Genomic DNA, 21,416 nt, shown 5'->3' on the forward strand with positions numbered 1-21,416 from the left:
CGCGACCCTCGGATTACGAGTCGACTACCTTAACCACCTGGTCCTGCCGGGCCGTGACTTAAAAGGGCCTGGCATTGCCTGTTGGTTAGGGCGCTCGACTAGCATTTTGCGGGTCTCAAGTTCGAACCCTTGTCACCGAACAAGCTCATTCTTTCAGCCGTGGGAGCGTTATAATGTCACTGCCAATCCGAGTATTCGTTGGCAGTGGGTGGTGTTTACTAACTGTCTTCGCTCTATTCTTACATTGCTAAATTAGGGACAGCTATTGATATGTTCAAAGAAAATATCCTTAATTATAAAATATTGTTCTTAGAGTAAACTCTTTCCACCAAAAAGGTTCGAACCAAGTTCCTCTATTTTTGAGTAATTAGTGATGCATTACACTAATTACTATGAGGCTATTAACAATTCTAATACTATGAGGTAAAAACCGCACCTACCACCCAGAGAAACACAGTTATTATCCAAATAAACGTAATGCTTCAAGACTTAAAGACTTGGTGCCCTCTGTTCATTGTTTGTACATTTCACGAACACTGCAACAGTGAATTGCTGTGTATCTTTTTTATTTAATAATTAGAGTTAATAATTGGTCTATGTGCATCATAACTTGTATTACAGACCATTCATTGACATTTCAGTGCTTACTAAAACGTATAAAACTTTTAAGTCGGTGTTCAACTCTAATTATTTTGAAACTGACTAAGTTGTATAAAAGGGTTATATGAACACTTAATAACGACACATCCGGTGTTGGAAATCTACACTGTTTTGTAGATATTGAATACAAGAACAAAAGAACAGTTAGCTTCATCTGGCAGTAAAAGAATGACTAATTTCACCTGATAACAAAATAATAATAACTTTTACTTGGTTAACAGAAAGATGGTCAGTTTATATGACAACAGAAGAATGAAATTTTTTTCTGATAATTTGAATGATGGTCAGTTTGATCTGATAATAACAAGTTTTTCTGATTATAAATAATGGTTAGTTTAATCTGGTAAAAATTATTTAAACGTTTACAACGCGCTACAAGTTTTCTTTTTTAACATTTCGTTAAGTATATTTCGAAATTATGTCCCGTAAATGCAAACGAAATAAGTTTGTCGTTACATTTGTTTTGTAAACTGACAAACATAAAACAAAAAAGTTGTACCAATTGTGGTTTATTTTTTGAAATTAAATAACACGTAAAAAAAGTCTGAAAAATAAAATATTCTTCACTTTTCGGTGGAAGTTATAACATCTGAGGAGGATTTGCAATATCTTCCAGAAATCTGTAATACTCTTCATGTGGAAATGTCTATAAGGAACGTTAAAATCCTGGTTTCGATGCCCTTCCCACGGTGGACACAGCTCAAAACCAATAAACAAGGGCCAATATGGCTAGGTGGTTAAGGCACTCGACTCGTAATCCGAGGGTTGCGGGTTCGAATCCCCGTCACACCGAAAAGGCTCTTCCTTTCAACCGTGGGAGTGTTATAAAGTTACGGTCAATCCCACTATTCGTTGATAAAAGAGTAGCCCAAGAGTTAGCAGTGGGTGGTGATGACTAGCTGCCTTCCCTCTAGTCTTACACTGATAAATTAGTGACGGCTAGCGCAGAGCTCTAGAGTAGCTTTGCGCGAAATTCAAAGCGAACCAAACCAATAAACAAATAAAAGAGTAGAAATAACTGGTTTCTTATTATTTCTTAAAGACTGATTTTAATAATTTATGATAACATCTTATTTAACATATCTCGATATACACCACGTTCTTACCTCTTCTGAGTTTTTTTTTTTTGTTGTTGTTGTTTTAATTTCGCGCAAAAATACACGAGGGTTATCTGCGTTAGCCGTCTCTAATTTCAAAGTGTAAGACAAGAGAGAAGGCAGCTAGTCATCATCACCCACCACCAACTCTTGGACTACTCTTACTAACAAATAGTAGGATTAATCGTCACTGTAGAACGCCCCCACACCTGAAAGGTGTTTGGTGTGACAGGGATTCGAACCCGTGATTTTTAGATCAGGAATGGCCATAACCACCTGGCCATGCCGGGCTTCTGAGTTTTATCTATGGCTACTTGTTGAAATGTGATTTTCTATTTTTTTCTTTGTGTGTTTCTCTCAGATGTGTAGCAAATCATAGGGTTGAGTCATTCCTACAATGGAAATCGTGTCAGGGATAACATTAGGGGTAGGATATGATTAATAGAGGTCTATTTATCTTAGTCGCTTTCATTGCTGGCTATTCATTTTCTAATCTCATCCCAAGTAGCCAGAGATGTTTTTCTTTTCCTCACTTTAGTAGCTTCCGTTCTCGTTAGTGTTAAAAATAAAGATAACTTTAGCAACCAAAGTGCACGTGTCTTCTCGTGTACGTCATGCACTGCTTCATGTTCCAAAACAGCTAGTTTTTGTGGGTTTTTTTCTCTAATATATTAATTAAGCTGTGTATCAGTAGAACCTGTCTTAAAATAAATAATTTTGAAACAGCTCGTATTAATTAATACCCAAATTATAACTGAATAGGGGACCATCCCAGTTGCACAGCCGAATGTCTGCGGACTTACAACGCTAGAAACCCATGGTGTAGCTTTATTTATGTTTCGTATTCCTCACAATTATCCAGGTCTAATCTCCATAAATCTATTTAGAATTTATCTTCCTCGCAATTTTATAGTATAATCGCTGAATTTTTCACAGAATCAGTACAAACTCGACAGCCTGTTTATCACATCATTGGTACAAATTCGAAACTATCCTACATCACTTGATGCAGAAGTCAAAATCTCTTAACGCGAGTTTTGAATATACCCCAATCCTCCAAACTCCAGTTAGATTTCCCGTTCTCTCTCTAAGGAATCCGGGCTGATCCATCTGCATATTTTTTGCACACTAGCGCGAATCCCCAATTCAAGGATCACTGTTCCAGCAGTAACTTGCTCTTTTCTCAAAAAGAGTCTTTCCACAAGATTTTCTCAACCGCGTATTTGTATATCCAGAGGTTTGAATTCGTTTATCCATCTTTTGAAATAATAATGGTCAAAATAGGAACCTCATGACGTAAATATGTAACAAAGTGTGGTACATCTGGCTCGTGCTTATCAAAATGAATACGTTGTCAGACAGATATGCAACGATTCGCGTATTTGTAGTCTAAACGATGACAAACGAAACTAGTTTCTTTACCGAAAACATTTCAGGTCCGAGTTTGAGAAGCGGATTTTGTGTTTTTCGGTTTCAAGAAAAAAAAAAAGTACTTTAAAAATGTTATAAAAACAAGTGCTTCGTTCCAACAACACTGCTTTGTCTGACCAAACTTTATTATCTTATTCAAGTATATCTGGTTGTATTTTTTGTAACAACACAATAGATTCCATAAAACAAGTCACAAATAAAACATTCATTTTAACCACTTTGTTTAAGTTCATATATTTACTGCAAACGTCTTACGTATGAAGGATAATTATTTTTTGTTTTAGCTATCCGTTTTTCTTTTGAAAGACAATGCAGAATGAATAACACATAAATGTCGAGAGTATCATTCTAAAGCACGAGACTTTTTCTTCCTCATAGAAATAAATAGATAAGCAAACGAAATCATTCATCAGGCTGGACCACGGTTATTGTGATTACTGATCAAAGATGGTGGGGTGTGCTGCGGGTACGACAATAAAGCACAATTATGGTGGACACAACTTTAAAGCGTTTCCTTAGTAACCGTTCACATTATTTTACAAATATATTTGAACGAACCATTTTGTACGTCAGCTATCTTATCTGGTTTTGAGGGAAGATTTCTATAATGAGAAAATATCGGCTTACTCTGAAACTGAATGGTTTCGATGAACCGCGTATTTTATTTTATTTTACCCATCGTATTCCTTTGTTCTAAGTGGACTACTCTGGCACGAGCTAAGGCGCGCGTAATGGTTACGCGTTAGTTTACTCGTCTTACAAAAAAAATTCAAACGTTTCAAACCTAGTTTTATAAATATATAAGTTACAAACTCTACTGTATATATCTTCCATTTCATTATCATAATTTCTTAATTTAATATTTATTGTGTTTATCTCCAGTCACTCTCCATGTCGTGTTTAGCGTTACCGAAGGAAGTTCTACTATTTGAATAATCTAGTCTTAAGCCTCATTGAAATGTAAATGAATGGTTCATAATTGCATTTCGTACATTTTGTTTTTATCTGTCTACTGTTTCTTTCCTTCTCCAAATCTTAAACAGAAAGATGTGTTGTATAATCAAAGAATTTTCTTTTATTGCTATGTTTGTCGGTAAGCGTAGAGCTATACAATACAATAGGCTATCTGTGCTGTGGCTAACATGGATATGAAAACTTGAGCTACTGGCGAGATGGAGCATTAGACGAAGAATTAGCAGCTTAACTGTACAGTTTTTGTTTGTTCTCCCCCGCCTGTTTATTTTACTGTTCTAAGGTTATCTGAATGTTTGCTACAGGCATAAATTAATTGAACACTTTCAACAAAAAGGTAAAACATTTATTGCAAGAGTCTCTCGCCAGTTTTCTTAACCTGTTTTATCCTAAAAGTAAACAGCAAATAATTGTTTCATCTACCCAAATATTACTCGAGAATTCCTGATTCCACTTCCTTCTGAGAAAGAAGACTTGTTGCACTAAAGACTGGGCTTTAGATACCTGCACTAGCAGCCCATTGTGCAGCTATGTGCTTCATAACAGAAACAAAAAAAAAGCCTTCTAGGGAAGGATAATCGTGTAGTATTCTTCGGGAATAATAAGACGATATTTTATGTACATTTTATACATATTTTTTTTAATTGGTTAGGTTATACTTGAGTAAAATAAATATCGTGAAAGATAACACAGATCAAAATGTGACTATATACCATTAATTCTACTTATTAGAAGTTATATTATTTGAGGTATACTATAAGAAACTTTTCTTTGTAATACAAAGCGCAATCATCAGAATGGCCAAGTTGACCTGCCAAGGACAATCAACGTATCATGCAATGCAGGACTTGCTCCCTGCCAGTTCGCCGACGTTCACTTATCTACAGATTATAGGGTTCTACTAGGGAACAACCTTTATAATTCTTTGTTGCCCTTAGGCTTACGTCGGATGGCCTGTTAGTCTGCTTCACTTTGGCCTTGCTTGTCCAACACTTGTAAACACGAACCGGATAATTCCCTCCTTTCAGTTTTCCTGCTTTGTCTTCTATAGATTATTCTCTTTTGTCTTGTGATATGACGACGGTAACGACAACAGATGATTTCCCTCCATCGTATATAAGCTGGTGCTATTAACGTGTTGGAAACAGTTTCTTTATACATTCTACTCACAGAACCGACTTTCAAATGTGTGTAACAGCTTACAAAAGACCTTGGTATAAACCTGTCACTAATAAGGAACAGATCGGTTTAAATGTGCATATGTATATTTAAACAGATAGTGATATAACGTGGACAATCATATTGGTTTAAGTGTGCATATGTACATATGTAATCGTATATACTGGTATAACAGTGAACAAACTTATATGCCCACAACTTGATATCAGGATCTTGTTATCCCAAGGTACTGTATCACTCTAACGGTGAACAAACTTATCGGCCCGGCATGGCCAAGCGTGTTAAGGGGTGCGACTCGTAATCTGAGGGTCGCGGGTTCGCATCCCCGTCGCGCTAAACATGCTCGCCCTTTCAGCCGTGGGGGCGTTATAATGTGACCGTCAATCACACTATTCGTTGGTACAAGAGTAGCCCAAGAGTTGGCAGTGGGTGGTGATGACTAGCTGCCTACCCTCTAGTCTTACACTGCTAAATTAGGGACGGCTAGCACAGATAGCCCTCGAGTAGCTTTGTGCGAAATTCCAAAACAAACAAACAAACAAAGCTTTCAGTGCTACAATAATGATTTCAATGTTTCTTTAAAACTTCTCTATCTTTTAAGTATCAGAAACGTTAATTTTTGTTATCGCTCGAACTCACAGAGTGGATCATGCTATAAGCATAACAATGGCCGAAAATACTGTTTTTTATTTGTTTGTTTCAAAACGTTCTCGCAAAGTTACACAAACTGCTACCTGCGCACGGCTGTCTCTAACTTTTGAAATGATGAATTATACAAATAACAGCTTGTCAATAGCACCAGCCGCCAACTCTCGGGCTAGACTCATCGAATAATTGGACGAACTTGACAGACACTCTAATGTCACACCAACGGTCACAGTAACTGTGAAATGACGTTGCCTCGCTGAACCTAACCACGAATTGGTGTTGCCTCGCTGAACCTAACCACGAACTGGTGTTGCCTCGCTGAACCTAACAACGAACTGGTGTTGCCTCGCTGAACCTAACCATGAACTAGTGTTGCCTCACTGAACCAAATCACGAACCAGTGTTGCCTCACTGAACCTAACCACGAACTGGTGTTTTCTTTTATCCCTCCTTATGTACTGCAAAACAGTTTAATTGTTATACGTATAAGCTATTTCACATATGTTAAATCAGTAAAGTTTACATCAATGTTTTAATTGGTCCATATTTATTTACACTGTCTGCTTGAGTGTTTGTACCAAACCAGTATGATAGAGTTTTAAAAATGAATTCGTGGCGTTCGATCGACCGTGCCTATACCATAAATATCAATGTTCTAACTTATTACATGATTCATTTGTGGGATATCTGGAAGAAGACCTGTATTGCAACTGGTTTCTCGATAGCTATAATTTCGTTTATTTTAATTATTATAGCCTTTGTATTACTGGTATTATTATGTTATTTCCAAGTTAACATACGAATACTCAATGAATAAATATTATATATCTGTAGCTATTGCTACAGTGAAATGGTTTGCCAGGATAAACACATATAACAAATAGAACCTACCTAAGTGGCTTACCGGTTAATGTGGCAAACCGGTGATCGGAAGATCCAAGATTCGAACCGCGAGATGTGTTGAAAACATTGCACATTCGTGGGATATTATAACCGTAACAGACACTCTGCTCTTCCGTTAACAGTAGCCATAGTACTTAATGAGATAGGTTAGGCTTAAACCTCAGGGTTTATTTTACTCATCCGATTAAACCGTGTGTCACATAAGATGTCGCTCAGGTTAAAAAAAAAATCTTGAGATGTGTATGAGTTGTCTTTTCAAAGAACTCTTTCGAAATGCAAGTAGACTCTAAGGAAATAATTATATATAAATGTGAGAGAGCCAGGACGTTCAGGAGCGAAAACAAAGGCTTCAATCTAATTGTCGCTAACTTGTAAATCTCTTAAATTTTCCTTCTGGAGTTTTGGGATAAGAAAAACTCAGGTGAAGAAGCAGACAAGGAGTGGGAGACGGGGGAGGGGAGAGGTGAAGACGAAACATGCAGTTTATAAAAGTCTGGTAAGGTTGACCACGCGCGGAAAGATAACCCTGCTCGCCACACAGTAGGGGGTGGCGACGTGGTGTCCGGGGGAAAGAAACCGCCCGGCAGTTTCAGCCGTCTTACTTGTCAAGCAGACTGCGGAACATGGAGATTTACGAGAGGGCAAAATGACATACCTCAGTTGAGAAGAAGATCCTCTTTCAGGGACCGAATAAAGGAAAAGATATGTTTTGTGAATCGACATACCTTTGTGACTTAGCTGCTAAGGCAAAGGGTAAAATACCAAATACCTCTTGCATTCTGTCACGTACTGCCAATTTACTATTAAGTAAAATGTGATTGTTGCACAGAAATTAGCATTTGTGACAAATATCAACGCGTTGAACTTTGAATGTCGGATGTTTCACGAGGAAGACATGCTGTAAAACATAAATATAACATTATATATATATTATAACCATAAAATATTCAACCCATAAACCAAAACACGTTAACATGATTTTCTTATTAATTTTTCTTTTAAATACGCTGCTTTTATTTAAAAAAAAAAAGGGGTATCCTAGGGTACAGGCTACAAAGTGGGATTATAAAATGTATCCATGTTTTGGAGGTGACTGTGGAATAGGACCCACATTGCGGTGGGGATACACCGTCCACTGTCACCTCCAAAACCTAGGATACATTTTATAATTCCACGTTGTAGCTTGTACCCTAAGATCCCTTTTTTTTAATGTGCAGCGTATTTATTTTTTTAAATTTTAATGTTAATGTGTTTTTGTTTATGGCTTAAATATTTTATGGTTATAATATAAATAATCAGAGGTTTGGATTTGATGTTTTTAACGCAGTTCTTCCTCATGATTTTGTTTATTTATTTAACTTCATTTAGGTATAAATTATTTAATTTCACTAATATGTATATATATATATATACACGTTTTCTTAAAACCTTTATCGCTAGTGATGTTTCTTACTTACTACTAAATTTATTAATGTTTAGCGACACTAGTAACGGTTGTTCTCCAAACGCAAAAAAGCTCCATATGCAATTGGCTGTCTGCGCTCTGTTTACTACCAGGAATTGAGCCCTGGACTTTCGCTTTCTAAGTCCAAAGGCTTAGTTAGAGCTGACTTAATGGGAGATATTTTTAGAATATAATAATGCTTAACGTTCGTCAATTTAGACTGCACTATGATATTAAAAAGCAACTATTAAACCTTTGAAATTAAACAAAAATCAAAAATACAAATTAAATAAAATTTTGAAACCCCAGATGAGTTTTATTGATTTGTTAGATCAAAAAATAATGAGCTGTTGTTTAAAATTGGACAAAATCACTTAGATGAATTTGATCAGCTGACAAAAAACTCAGACAAACAATATTATTCTTGTATTGTTTGTTTGTTTTTGAATTTCGCACAAAGCTACTCGAGGGCTATCTGTGCTAGCCGTCCCTAATTTAGCAGTGTAAGACTAGAGGGAAGGCAGCTAGTCATCACCACCCACCGCCAACTCTTGAGCTACTCTTTTACCAACGAATAGTGGGATTGACCGTCACATTATAACGCCCCCACGGCTGAAAGGGCGAGAATGTTTGGCGCGAGGGGGGATGCGAACCCGCGACCCTCAGATTACGAGTCGCACGCCTTAACACGCTTGGCCATGCCGGGCCCTTATTCTTGTATAATTATAGCTTCTCCCGGCATTTTTATAAAACTTATAAAAGTGTATTTTATTAACATAAGTTTTACTTTATCCTTTTAGTGCACGATTTACTACTTAAGTTAACAGTACAACTTTAGCATTATCTTTCATCCATTTAATTTTCAGTAAACTATGTTTATTGCATACTTTGAAACGTGGAACTTAACGTGAAAGTAGAATGTATTCATAAAACACGACCTACACATTTCAGTCACTTTAATATACATATTACATTTATGACTGTTACATCTATGACTCTTCAACGTCACCATCACTACTTCACTCTTCGCTGTGATTAGCAACTGTCTTGACCATGACTGTGACTGTTTTTTGACCTCGCTACGGACGGTACCAGTGTTGTTTAGGAAAATAACAGTATCGCTAACTTATGTGAAAGCCTCTGCCACTTCTCGTATAATTCATTTCTTCACAGTACAGACAGCTGGCAGATTACATTCTCCACCTCTCCGTCTAGACGGTTGACTGTCTTAATTGGTCATGACTTTACTAACAGCGAAGGTAATAAATACAGATGTCTATGTGTGTGTGCATAAACGTTCGTTTGTACGAAAACACAAGAACAACAAGTCACAGTGTAAGCCGAAAGTTCTAATTTTAAATGTTTTCGCCTCAATAGAACGACAAACAACACGTGCAGCAATAATCCACTTCCATTCTTAATGATTCAGTCAGTGGTCTATTGTTTTTCACTATTTTCCTCAATATATTTTAATCTCAATATTTTAATACGAGAGCATTTAAAAAAAACAACTGCCATTAATCATTCTACTTGAAACTGGTAACAAACAGCTTTTTCTATCCTTCATTTACATTGTCATAATATTCTAATCAGGTATCTAGCATCCGAGAATTCTGGGGTCTAAAACTTTGTACTTTGATATATATATATATACGCTTCTTGATGTTCATTAGGTCCTGCCTGGACCTATTTCTCCACTCTGTTAGATATTGGTGTAAAGGAAGAAACTTTTTGTTATTGTAGTTATTGTTTTCTACAATAGTTTCCTGTTCTCCAATACACTGTTTCTGTGTTATTCCAGTAAAATAAACTTCCTTTTCTATAGCGGCTGTTTTTATAGTCATCTAGGTTAACTGTAAAAGTAACATTCTGTTTTTTCCAACAGTTGTTTGTTGGTCATTTAGGTTTATTGTAAAGTAACATTCTGTTTCTCCATTGTTGTTTGTGTGATCATTTGGGTTGTTGTAAAGTAACATTCTGTTTCTCCATTGTTGTTTGTGTGACCATTTGGGTTGTTGTAAAGTAACATTCTGTTTCTCCATTGTTGTTTGTGTGATCATTTGGTTGTTGTAAAGTAACATTCTGTTTCTCCATTGTTGTTTGTGTGATCATTTGGGTTGTTGTAAAGTAATATTCTCTTTCTCCATTGCCCTTTGTGTGATCATTTGGGTTTACTGTAACGTAACATTCTGTTTTTTTTACAACTGTTGTTTGTGTGATCCTCTAGGTTGTTGTAAAGTAACATTCTGTTTTTTATAACTGTTGTTTTTGTGGTTATTTAGGTTTATTGTAAAGTAACATTCTGTTTCTACAACGGTTGTTAGTGTGGTCGTCTAGGTTTATTTCTAAAGTAACTTTCTGTTTTCTCTAACGGTTGTTTTTATGATCACCTACGTTTGTTTCTCTGCTTTTCGGTGTAGGGACTGGTCGGTTCTATACCTAAGTGGACTAGCATGAGTTGGTGCTAAGTCGCTAAACTCGCAGTTTGCGGGTTGTTGGTTCGAACACCCGTCACCAAAAAAAAATGTTTGCTCTTTCACCTATGTGGGCGTTATAATATCATGATTAATCCCACTATTCGATGATAAAAGAATAGCCCAAGAGTTATTAGTGGGTGATGTTGACTAGCTACCTTATCTCTAGTATATCACTACTATATTAGAGACGGACAGCGAAGACAGCCCTCAAGTAAATTTGCGCGGAATTTAAACCAATCCAATCTTACGTATATTGTGTGTATACTAGTCCAGGCTTGATCTATGTTATATTTCCGTTTTAGATAAAAAGTATATCATGATAAATTTACAAAACAAAATCCGCCATTTTGAAAACATTATTTTATGTTTTAGCTATCTGAGTGGTAACTAAAGTATTACACCTATCTATGCTTTCTAAAAAGATATTGCAGCCTCAAGGTAAGTTTGTTTTATTTATCTGAAAGCAATATTAGTCTAATCAGCTGTCTATGGTAAAATATATAAAACTACCAACTATACCCACATCCCCGCGTTAGATTCATAGAGAGGAAGAAAGGGTAGAGTCTTATGTCTTTTGTCATACTGGTCTATCGAGAGTACAGGTGACCACAAAGTTTCTCGCAGTACTCGAGGCATTAAACGTCATCATCGTTTGTCGTCGATTACATGTAATGAAGACCGAAATGGTTGCCTAATTAAAACCGTTGGCCCGATTGTTTATCTTTTCAAATCAGACTTTTCCAATATTTATCTCAGCGCCTCTACTGGATTTCATTAAAATTAACCCATCCAGCTCCTCGCAACAACTTATGCCGTCAAGGCAACAAACAAACAGATGGGCAATTTTTGATTTACCATCAATGATACGAAAGATGTTTTCTAGTCACCTTAAGTAGAGAATATGGTCCTGCTTACGATATTTAATTAATGGAATATGGAAACAAATCTTTATAATAAAATTTGTGGATAGTATTTTCGATCTTAAGCAAAAAGTTACACAATGGACGTCAGAAGAATCAAAACCCAGAGTTTTACGCTATAAGTCTTTAGATTTTTCCCCTGAACCACCATGTATGTGGAGGAAGAGGGGCCAGAGGGTATTTAGAAATAGACAGTTAAAATTTTGTTTCATATATAGATAACAAGAGGAAATCCTCAGTAGCTACAAAACTTGAAATTCCCTCAGGCAGGATTAGAGTAAATCTCTGAGATCTTTGTTTTTATTTTTAGTAACTACATTTTTGTATGCCAGTAATATCAAACATGGGGTGCACGTATACCAGTTACGATGTTATTATTCAGCAGGATCGCTACCAGCCTATCAGCCTAATTATTTAAGGCAGGTTTAGAGTAAATTAATCCATGAGGTCTTGGGCGTGGTCAAATACATCAATTAAAAAAATTGGATGGACATCCTGAGTCCAAAACTGTAATTAGATTTCAAATCGATCAAGGGATGACGGAACTATGACCTAAACATTTCTACTTGAAAAAACAAACAACAGAAGATGTTTTGTCAGCCGTTATGCCGCGGCTAAAAATGTTGAGCTTGAGCATAACTTGTATGTTTTATTTCTATTACAATAATAATCACAGAAATACTTTGTCCTAAACGTGTCTAAACAGATACTTTACTTCTCGCAAATTTCTAGATTATATCGTTAAGCCTGAATCCACACTGCAACAACAGACTTGATTCAAAGAACGTTATGGACTGCACGGAAACTTGGGTATGTTCTGTTTTCTCAGTATGTTCAAAACAACCACGATTAACAATTCAGATAGATGAGTGTTATTCAAGAGTAGGTAGTTGGGGTCTGACAGATTTAAGTTAATGGGACTAGTTAAGCTAATTTATTTAGGGTTTTACTAAGGCTAACGCTAACTGTAATTTTTAAACATTTATCAAAGCCTGTTTAGAAGTAATGTAAGAAATCTTTATTTACTCATATTGTGTTTTTGTTATAATCCTTTCTTAACAGAAATTGTCTAATTTTATAAACACACACATGTGCGTTTGGACTATCAGTCCAAAATTTTTTATTTTGTTGGTTTGTTTAGAATTAAGCACAAAACTACACAATGGGCTCTCTGTACTCTGCCCACAACGGGTATCAAAATCCGGTTTTTAGCGGTGTCAGTCCGTAGACATATCGCTATGCCACTGTGGAAGCTGTAAATTCTAGTATTGTTTGTTGTTTTTTTTTTTTTTGTTTAGTTTTGAATTTCGCACAAAGCTACTCGAGGGCTATCTCTGCTAGCTGTCCCTAATTTAGCAGTGTAAGACTAGAGGGAAGGCAGCTAGTCATCACCACCCACCGCCAACTCTTGGGCTACTCTTTTACCAACGAATAGTGGGATTGACCGTAACATTATAACGCCCCCACGGCTGAAAGGGCGAGCATGTTTGGCGCGACGGGGATGTGAACCCGCGACCCTCAGATTACGAGTCGCACGCCTTAACGCGCTTGGCCATGCCGGGCCTAAATTCTTGTATTAATAACGGCCTTGTGAACAATGCTGCTTTGCACTGAGGTCTAAGTATAGTTGTCTCTGGTTTCGAACTGCTGACCAGAGTGAAGTCAGACAGTCAGTTGGATTCGCCGCCTTCACAGCCAGTCTTACTCAAATAATGGGATTGACTGTCATTCTTTTTATGATCGCTTATTTGTGACCATTATAAGACCCCCAAATCAACCAAACTAATAAGCACTATAAAGAAATATAGTCACTAAAAATGATCCACAAGAATGGAATAGTTTTTTGGCAGTAGTTTCGTACTTACGTTTAAGAAAAAAAATTATTGCCAAGTCCTAGTTCCAAAGGGTTCTTATGCTAGCCAAGAAAGAAGCTACAAACCTTTTACAGTAGATAAGATTCTAAGAGTAAAACAAAATGTCTTGAGCTTTATCAGTTGCTGTCAAATTGTAATTCCGGGATATAACACTAATTTAAGGTCAAAAAATTCAACACTAAATTATCGTATTGCAAGTGTGCCTTCGTTCAGATGCTGACAAAAGAAAACTGATAAAATAAAGAACACGTGTGTTTTCCCAATGTTATCAAGATGTATGTCCTCCGCTGGAACAGCAGTAAGTCGACGGAGTTATAACGCTGAAATCAATGGTTCGATTCCCTTCGGTGGGCACAGCAACTAGCTCAATGTGGCTTTGATATAAAAAACACACACACACGATGTGTATATCAGCTCATTTTAAGCACAACTTAAAATTATTTGATTTTCCATCAAGTTATTTTTCTTGTTTCAGAACTTCGACCAAAGCACACAACCTTTGTACTGCTAAATTAACGGAAAGGAAACTAGTCAACAGCACCCACCGTCAATATTTGAACTACTCTTGTCTGTTGTATAGTGGAAGTCGACTGTTATTCTCACAACTAGAACTGAGAGGCGTGTGTCCACAAATGTTTTTCAATTCACGACCAGGTCCGCTCATTGTTTGGGCTGTGTGTGAAAAGAAATAGCAAGTTTTACGTTATTTATTCTGTATAATTCGACCGTTGCAACTTAAACAAAAACAAGAAAATAAATGGCGCCATTTTGCAAATATTTTAGAAAATTAGTAAATTAATTTTAGTGTTTGTATCTCGTATCCATCTTCACTGAACATTTCCAAAGAACTGTAAAAGAAAAATAATAGAAATGATAAAGGAGACACAAAAGGTTGTAACATTGTCACTAGAGGACGCTAGATATGTCATTTCAGAATCATTTGCTCTTATTCGTCAATTTTTTTTAATAATCAGGTTTTCGTTTAATTTTCACACACACGAAAGAAGGGCATGTTTAAAGCACTTGGGTAACAAACATGTTATTTATACGACTCCTTGTCATGGCTTACATATATTTTTTTAATATTTTACTGGATATTTTCGTTTTCATGAGGTTCTACGTTTATTATTTACAGTAAAATTTGGGTAATAATCTGACATAAGAACTTCCATTTCAGGTCATTATTATTACTCATTGATCAGTCTTAATAACTATTTATGTTGTTTTTTTTCCTTGGATATTATTGCAAAATATCAGAGATTACACTCACTGACACCGTAAATACACTGCTATATTTATGAGTTATATTTAAAGAAAGACGTTAGAGGTAATAAATTGTTTCAAAAGACTTCTTGTCACGAAAATTAGATTCACATAAAACTAAATTACTCATGTTATTGACTCGGGAAATTAAAGAAACTTCGTTCAAATTAAAGAGTGCTCAAAAGTGTTTCCAGTTTTGATATCGAAATGTTTCATTTATATTCTCTGTGGTTCGATGGAACCGAAGATTTACAGATTGCCAAGAGATGTATCGGTTTCACCTACAGCACCCACAACTTCCTTCAGAGAAACGACACAAATCGCTATTCATTTTAATTTATGGGTTGTAGCTGGAACATTAACTACATGTTAGGGGCGGTATTATTATTTACTAAAGACATATTGGCCAAAATAGAGTGGAATTCCAAGTCCTTTCTTAAGTTTCAAAGGTAGGCAAGCCTTGCCTAAAAACTTCCAGGCATTTATTATTTCTGGCACAGACCAGCTGACGACAGTTATACATGAGATTATACAAGATGAATGGGTGGATCTCTTTGTACCAATGGAATTTATTAATAATTATATTGACTACTAGTGACTTAAACTGCGAAAAAAAAAGGAAAAGCATTGTAAAACAGAAACGCATAAACAGCATAGACTGAATCATGTATCCGACTGTCCGCAAAACTGACAGGTGACTCTTAAACTCTAAAATTATTTTTAAATCTATTTATTCTGTACACCGTGAAAGAAAGAAAGCGTTTGGGTTAAGCCTAATGAAGTAATAAACTAGGAGTTTTGTATAACACTAGAAACCTGGTGGTAGACTAGAGAGAAGGCATCTAGTTAACACCACTGACTTCTTGGGCTAATCTTTACCAACGAACAATGGAGTAGACTTTCACAACACAGACACTCAGTGGCACAGCAGTATGTCTGCGGACTCAGACAGCTAGAAACCGGGTTTCGATACCCGTGGTGGGTAGAGCACAAATAGCCCATTGTGTAGCTTTGTTCTTAATTCCAAACAAACGGACATTTCCCAACATAACACTCCCACGGCTGAAAGGACGAGTGTGTTTAATTTTACAACTGACAGTTTGTCCGTTACTCAAGCGTCCTGCCCCACTAACCAGGCCATAGTCCCACCAGAGAAAAACATTCAGAAATGAAAGCATTTATTATCACGGGAATATACTAAACAGACAAAATTAACTGGAAAACATGTTATTATATTATTTTGAATAAAGCTGTGTCTTACTCTTAACATTACTAACCACCAGGACGAATTTAGAACATAAAAATATCATTTTACCTTTTTTTTTTTTTTTTTATTTCAGAATTCTTACGCAAAGTTACTTGGTTTTGTGTTTATACTGCCAAGCCTAAGTCTCAACAACCAATCAGAGGAAAGATAGCCAGTCAGCAGAACCGTAACTTCAGTAATTTACGTTAAGGAAATGACTGTCACTCTTTACATCATACTATTCGCACCAGCCTCCTAGTAGCACTGCGGCATGTCTGCGGACTTAAAATGTTATAAACTGAGTTTTAATATCTATGGTGTGCAAAGCACAGACAGCTCATTGTTTACTCTGTGCTTATCTTCAAACAGAGAAAAACTATTCGCACCCACAGTCTCAAAGAGCGTATTGCATGTGAACAACGAGGAGATGCTAACCATGAACACCCGAATTCAGAATCCGGGCATTTTAAGTTAAGGAAGCGCAAAATCACGTACGTTTAAAAAAAAGTGGGGATAATGTTGTTGCTTGGTGTTTGAACTTCTAAACTACGTTATATTTATTGTTAGATTAAAGTTGCTTACGCTAATTTATTATCTGTTGCTGCCTGCTTGAACTTCCAAACTACGCTATATTTATTATTAGATTAAAGTTGCTTACGCTAATTTATTATCTGTTGCTGCCTGCTTGAACTTCCAAACTACGCTATATTTATTATTAGATTAAAGTTGCTTATGCTAATTTATTATCTGTTGCTGCCTGCTTGAACTTCCAAACTACGCTATATTTATTATTAGATTAAAGTTGCTTACGCTAATTTTTGTAACTGGCGCTACCTACTCATATATTTAGGTTATACAATGCTGTAATTATAGAAAAAGCTGCTTATGCTAATTACTTATATTTCTTCAAACCTACATGTAATATGCGCACGTGAATATTTATTTTTATGTTGATATAAAAGCTAAACTATACCTGATTGTCAACGTAGATATACGTACATTTGTTATTCAAGTTGTGGAACTAATGAAAACCTTTATGCGATAGACGTATATTGTGAAAGCCGTATGAACTTGGTGAGCATACACGTTTTGGTAAGACAAAGTGAAAAAAAAAAAAAATTAAACCTTCGGTCAAACTCGATTTGTGTATTATTTTGTTATGTGAAAGTTCAAAACGTAAAATATCATTAAGTAATTGTTGCCCTACGTGTTTATCAGCGGGTTGCCCGGCAACTGAACAATAGTCTGTTGTAAGTTAGAACATTAACAAAACATTTTACCACCTTGTGATTAGATAGAAATTCTTGCCGACTTGTAATTATTAGTAATTGCGCGAAACGTAAAACGATCGTTGTAAAGCAGGGTCGAGAAACATCGAATAAAAGGTTTGTTACTCTCTGTAGTCTTACAATAACAGTAACTCCAGTGGCTTTATATGCAGTAGAAAGCGTGAGTTTCGTCAAAACAATTTAGCTGTCGTAAAAGGTCGAAGATGACACTCGACAGGGAACAAAAAGAGCGATTATGGAGTTCCCACAAAACTTTTATTACCAGTAAAACTTTATAGAGCATAAAAACCATCCTGCTTATTACCATAGCAACGAAACCGCCGTATTTCTAAGATCTCTCATATAGCCAGCGAGTCTACTCACACGGTAGAGCATTTTGTCGTCTTGTCTATCAGTGGGAGACAATATCAGAGATTGTCAAGGTTCTTTGGTATGGATAGAATCGCTCGTTATTTTTTATTTTTAACATTAATCCTAAAAGTGTAATCAAATGCAAATTACAGCTATGGATTTCCTCTGGTTGCCAGCATTGTCTTGGGGAAACCAGCTTCGTGTTCTGTCCTAAAACGACAAAAACTAAAAAGACGAACCGCAGCATGATAGCGTGTTTCAGCTGGAATCACGTTCAGTAACAACGTAAAGAATATGCAATCGAATATTTCATTTTCCAGAAGGATGCTGGATTTTCTCCCGACTTAATAAAGACTCTATATCTTAAAAAAAAACAAAAAACCTGGAAGTTTCACAAACATTATTCAGAACTAATACTTCCTCTACATTTCATCTTCATACACCAAAACTTAGCAACAACAATAGGACATTAAAGTTGTCAGTTGAATTGTTTTAAATACACACACTGACCACTAAAGGCCACGTCCGGTACTTTTTTAAAATTAAATTCCTCTTTTGTTTTTGAATTTAAAAGGCAAAGATTTATGAACAATAAACATAATCGCACCAGGTTTTTAGAATTATTTCTAACAGTTTACCGTTTAACACAAAATCAAGATTCAAACTGCACATGTCCCCAAAGAGTGACATGAGTTTTTTATGCAACAAGCAAAACTCAGAACAATAAAAAAAAATTATTGACCCTTAAGACCTGTATTTTTCGCTACGAAGTCAAAATAAGAATACTTCCAAGTGACCCGTTTAGAATTTCGCTCAAAGCTACACGAGGGTTATCTGCGCTAGCCGTCCCTAATTTAATAGAACTAGAGAGAAGACAGCTAGTCATCACCACCCATCGCCAACTCTTGGGCTACTCTTTTACCAACGAATAGTGGAATTGACCGAAACATTATAACGCCTCCAGGCTGAAAGGGCGAGCGTGTTTGGTGTGACGTGGGTTCGAACCCCCGACTCTCGGATTAAGAGTCGAGTGCCTCAACCACCTGGCCATGCTGGACCAGTACAAGGGGAAATGTTAATCATGATTTCGAAGAATAAACTTGCTTAAATAGTTTTATTATTGAGTTATCGATTATTTTTTACTTCGAGAAGGAATCTTGGTGCGCATTTTAAACCAAGGAATCATTTTTAACTAGGAAGAGTGCTTAATGCATTCTACGCGTCAAAGGGTCATTTTCATTCAGAAATAACTCTTAATACGCGTCTGAATCAGAGTCCCTTTGACTTAGGAAGGATTCTTAAAAAGTTGTTTGAGCTGGAAACTCACATTAAATTCCAAACAGTGTGCTTTCCCCAGCGGTTCAGAGATAAATTTGTAGACTTAAGATGCTAAAAATCGGGTTCAGATACCCGTAGTGGGCACAGTACTTGTGTATTTTTGCACTCAACCAAAACCAGTACTAAACAGTTTTTACATTAATTATTTTCTCTTTATTTAACACTCGTTTCAAACTTCATTTCTTCTGGAATTAGTCTTACCATGGTCATTTTAACTATCTTACTCCATTCTCTATGAAAACTTCAAACAAAATAAAACAGTATTTTCTTCCTCAAACTTTATTTCAGCATACAACACTTAGAAAAAAGTTGCCAATAATTTGCGCAGATGGCCCTTGTTGTAGCTTTGCGCGAAATTCAAAACAAACCAAGCCAATAATTTTTTGAGTGTATGTATGGAATTTTAATGTTTTTTAATTGATCAAAATTAACTTAATGAGTTTCGTTCCTTTTTTACACTAAATTTACATTATTGGTGATGAAAGGAAAAAAAACGACAACTTTTTCATATTTCCTTTTTTTTTTCGGAATATAATTCCAAGTAAAAAAAAAAGATTCACTCTTAGCTATTACTTCTTAATAAGTCCCCCGGAGGGACAGCGGTAAGTCTTTTGATTTACAACGCTAAAATCATGGATTCGATTTCCCCTGATAGCCCCATATAGCTTTGCTATACAAAAAACAACAACACACGCATTCCAAACACACACACACTTCTTAATACGTCCACTGTTGGTTAAGTGGTAATATGTTATATTCCTTCAGTAGGCATATCATAGATAGCACACTACATAGGTTTGCGCTTCGTGATGACGAGAAACCATCTTGAAGTAAAAATGTATCTCAGGACGGCTGATGTAGGTTTTAACACTTACTGATAAAGCAGAGAACAACGTTTGGACCTTCTAGGTCATATTCAGGTTAACAGAGTCTTTGTTAACAGAGATACAGGTTTGCACTTTTTAACAAAGCCAGACTTCTCACTATACGTATATGGATTGTCCAGAAACTACACGTTATTTTGTCTAAAGAACTATTTTGTTAAACAAAACGGTCTTAGCTGTTTTTACTGATTTGTATTAATGCACAAAAACACTTCTAAATATTTCAGAAAACAACCTACCTCGATCAGCTCTCCATCAAGATTCTCTTCTGTTACATTTAACTCTGCAACTAATCAAGTTCTTCCGACCGTCCAGAAACATAGCATTGTTTGTAATTAACTTTATTAAAATATCAGTTATAGTTGTTGCCCCTCACTAGTACAGCGGTATGTCTACGGATTTACAACGCTAAAATCAGGGGTTCGATTCCCTCGGTGGGCTCAGCAGATAGCCCAATGTGGCTTTGCTATAAGAAAGCACACAAACACAGTTTGTTAGTCTATTCAAGAAGATATTAAGGGCAGACAGTAAATAAAGTAAGAAATACGAAAGGACGTTACTCCTTCTCCTAAAGGAGAAGATGAAAATCTTGACAATAAGTGCCACTTTTGCATTTTTTTTTAATGATGCGTTCTAACGTCACAATGCAATCCATGCCAGGCCACATTTTCTCTTTAAAAACAATTCAAATGGCATTTTCTGCTGTGAATTTGTGTTAAAAACTATGACTTGATATCTGGAACTCACTTCACACAACTTCGTAATAATAACAATTGTAACAATTTATGGAGAGATTATAAAACTTGATTGTGAACTCCTGAAAATATCAACAGATATTTCAGATAAAATATTATGTTATAAAACATAACATCAAGGCCATCCTATACCAACAACAACAGATAGAACGGACTACCGTAATATGGTGATACTGGTTTAAATATAGTTTTATGATATCTGTCCCTTTGTTCCTTCTTAATTATCTGTTATCATTACGTGTTAACTAAATTTTTGTACATTTTTATCTGAATCGGGAGTGATCTATTTGTTGGCGAACAGAACTCTGAATCTAGAGGAGCGGATTTGACGTTATATGTTGTTTTCTCTGTCTGTCTTTTACTCTGGCCCACCCTAGTGGTACAGCGGTATGTACGTCTGCGAACTTACAACTCTAGAAACTGATTTCACTCATTTCCCAGTGGCTCAGCGGTAAATCTGATGGGTAGTGACTTTAAAATCCGGATTTCGATACCAATGGTGTAGATTTGCGCTTAACAAGAAACAAATATAATTCTGTTGCTATAAGAAAATAGAGTACATGATTGCACGTGATGTAGTTTAGACTGTACCGTTCTCTATTATTTCATTTCCCACTCACCCAATAAGCTAACCTTGCAACAGTAAACAGACGGATATGTACACAAACATATGATGTTCATAACT

General features: G+C 36.1%; 1 long non-coding RNA gene across 3 annotated transcripts in view; it reads left to right on the forward strand.

Moving 5' to 3' along the window:
* LOC143243055 (uncharacterized) overlaps positions 1 to 21,416 on the forward strand; it is a 44,607-nt gene that overhangs the window by 20,252 nt on the left and 2,939 nt on the right. For 2 of the 3 annotated variants that reach the window (XR_013023816.1, XR_013023813.1), the window contains exons 2-3: positions 12,464 to 12,541; positions 14,081 to 14,606. This is a non-coding gene — a long non-coding RNA (uncharacterized LOC143243055). Of the gene's footprint in view, positions 1 to 12,463; positions 12,542 to 14,080; positions 14,607 to 16,208; positions 16,606 to 21,416 lie in introns of those variants that run through there. The other variant, XR_013023815.1, reaches the window with a different exon arrangement.

Source organism: Tachypleus tridentatus, chromosome 2, assembly GCF_004210375.1.
Source record: "Tachypleus tridentatus isolate NWPU-2018 chromosome 2, ASM421037v1, whole genome shotgun sequence".
NCBI classification, from domain to species: Eukaryota; Metazoa; Arthropoda; class Merostomata; order Xiphosura; family Limulidae; genus Tachypleus; species Tachypleus tridentatus.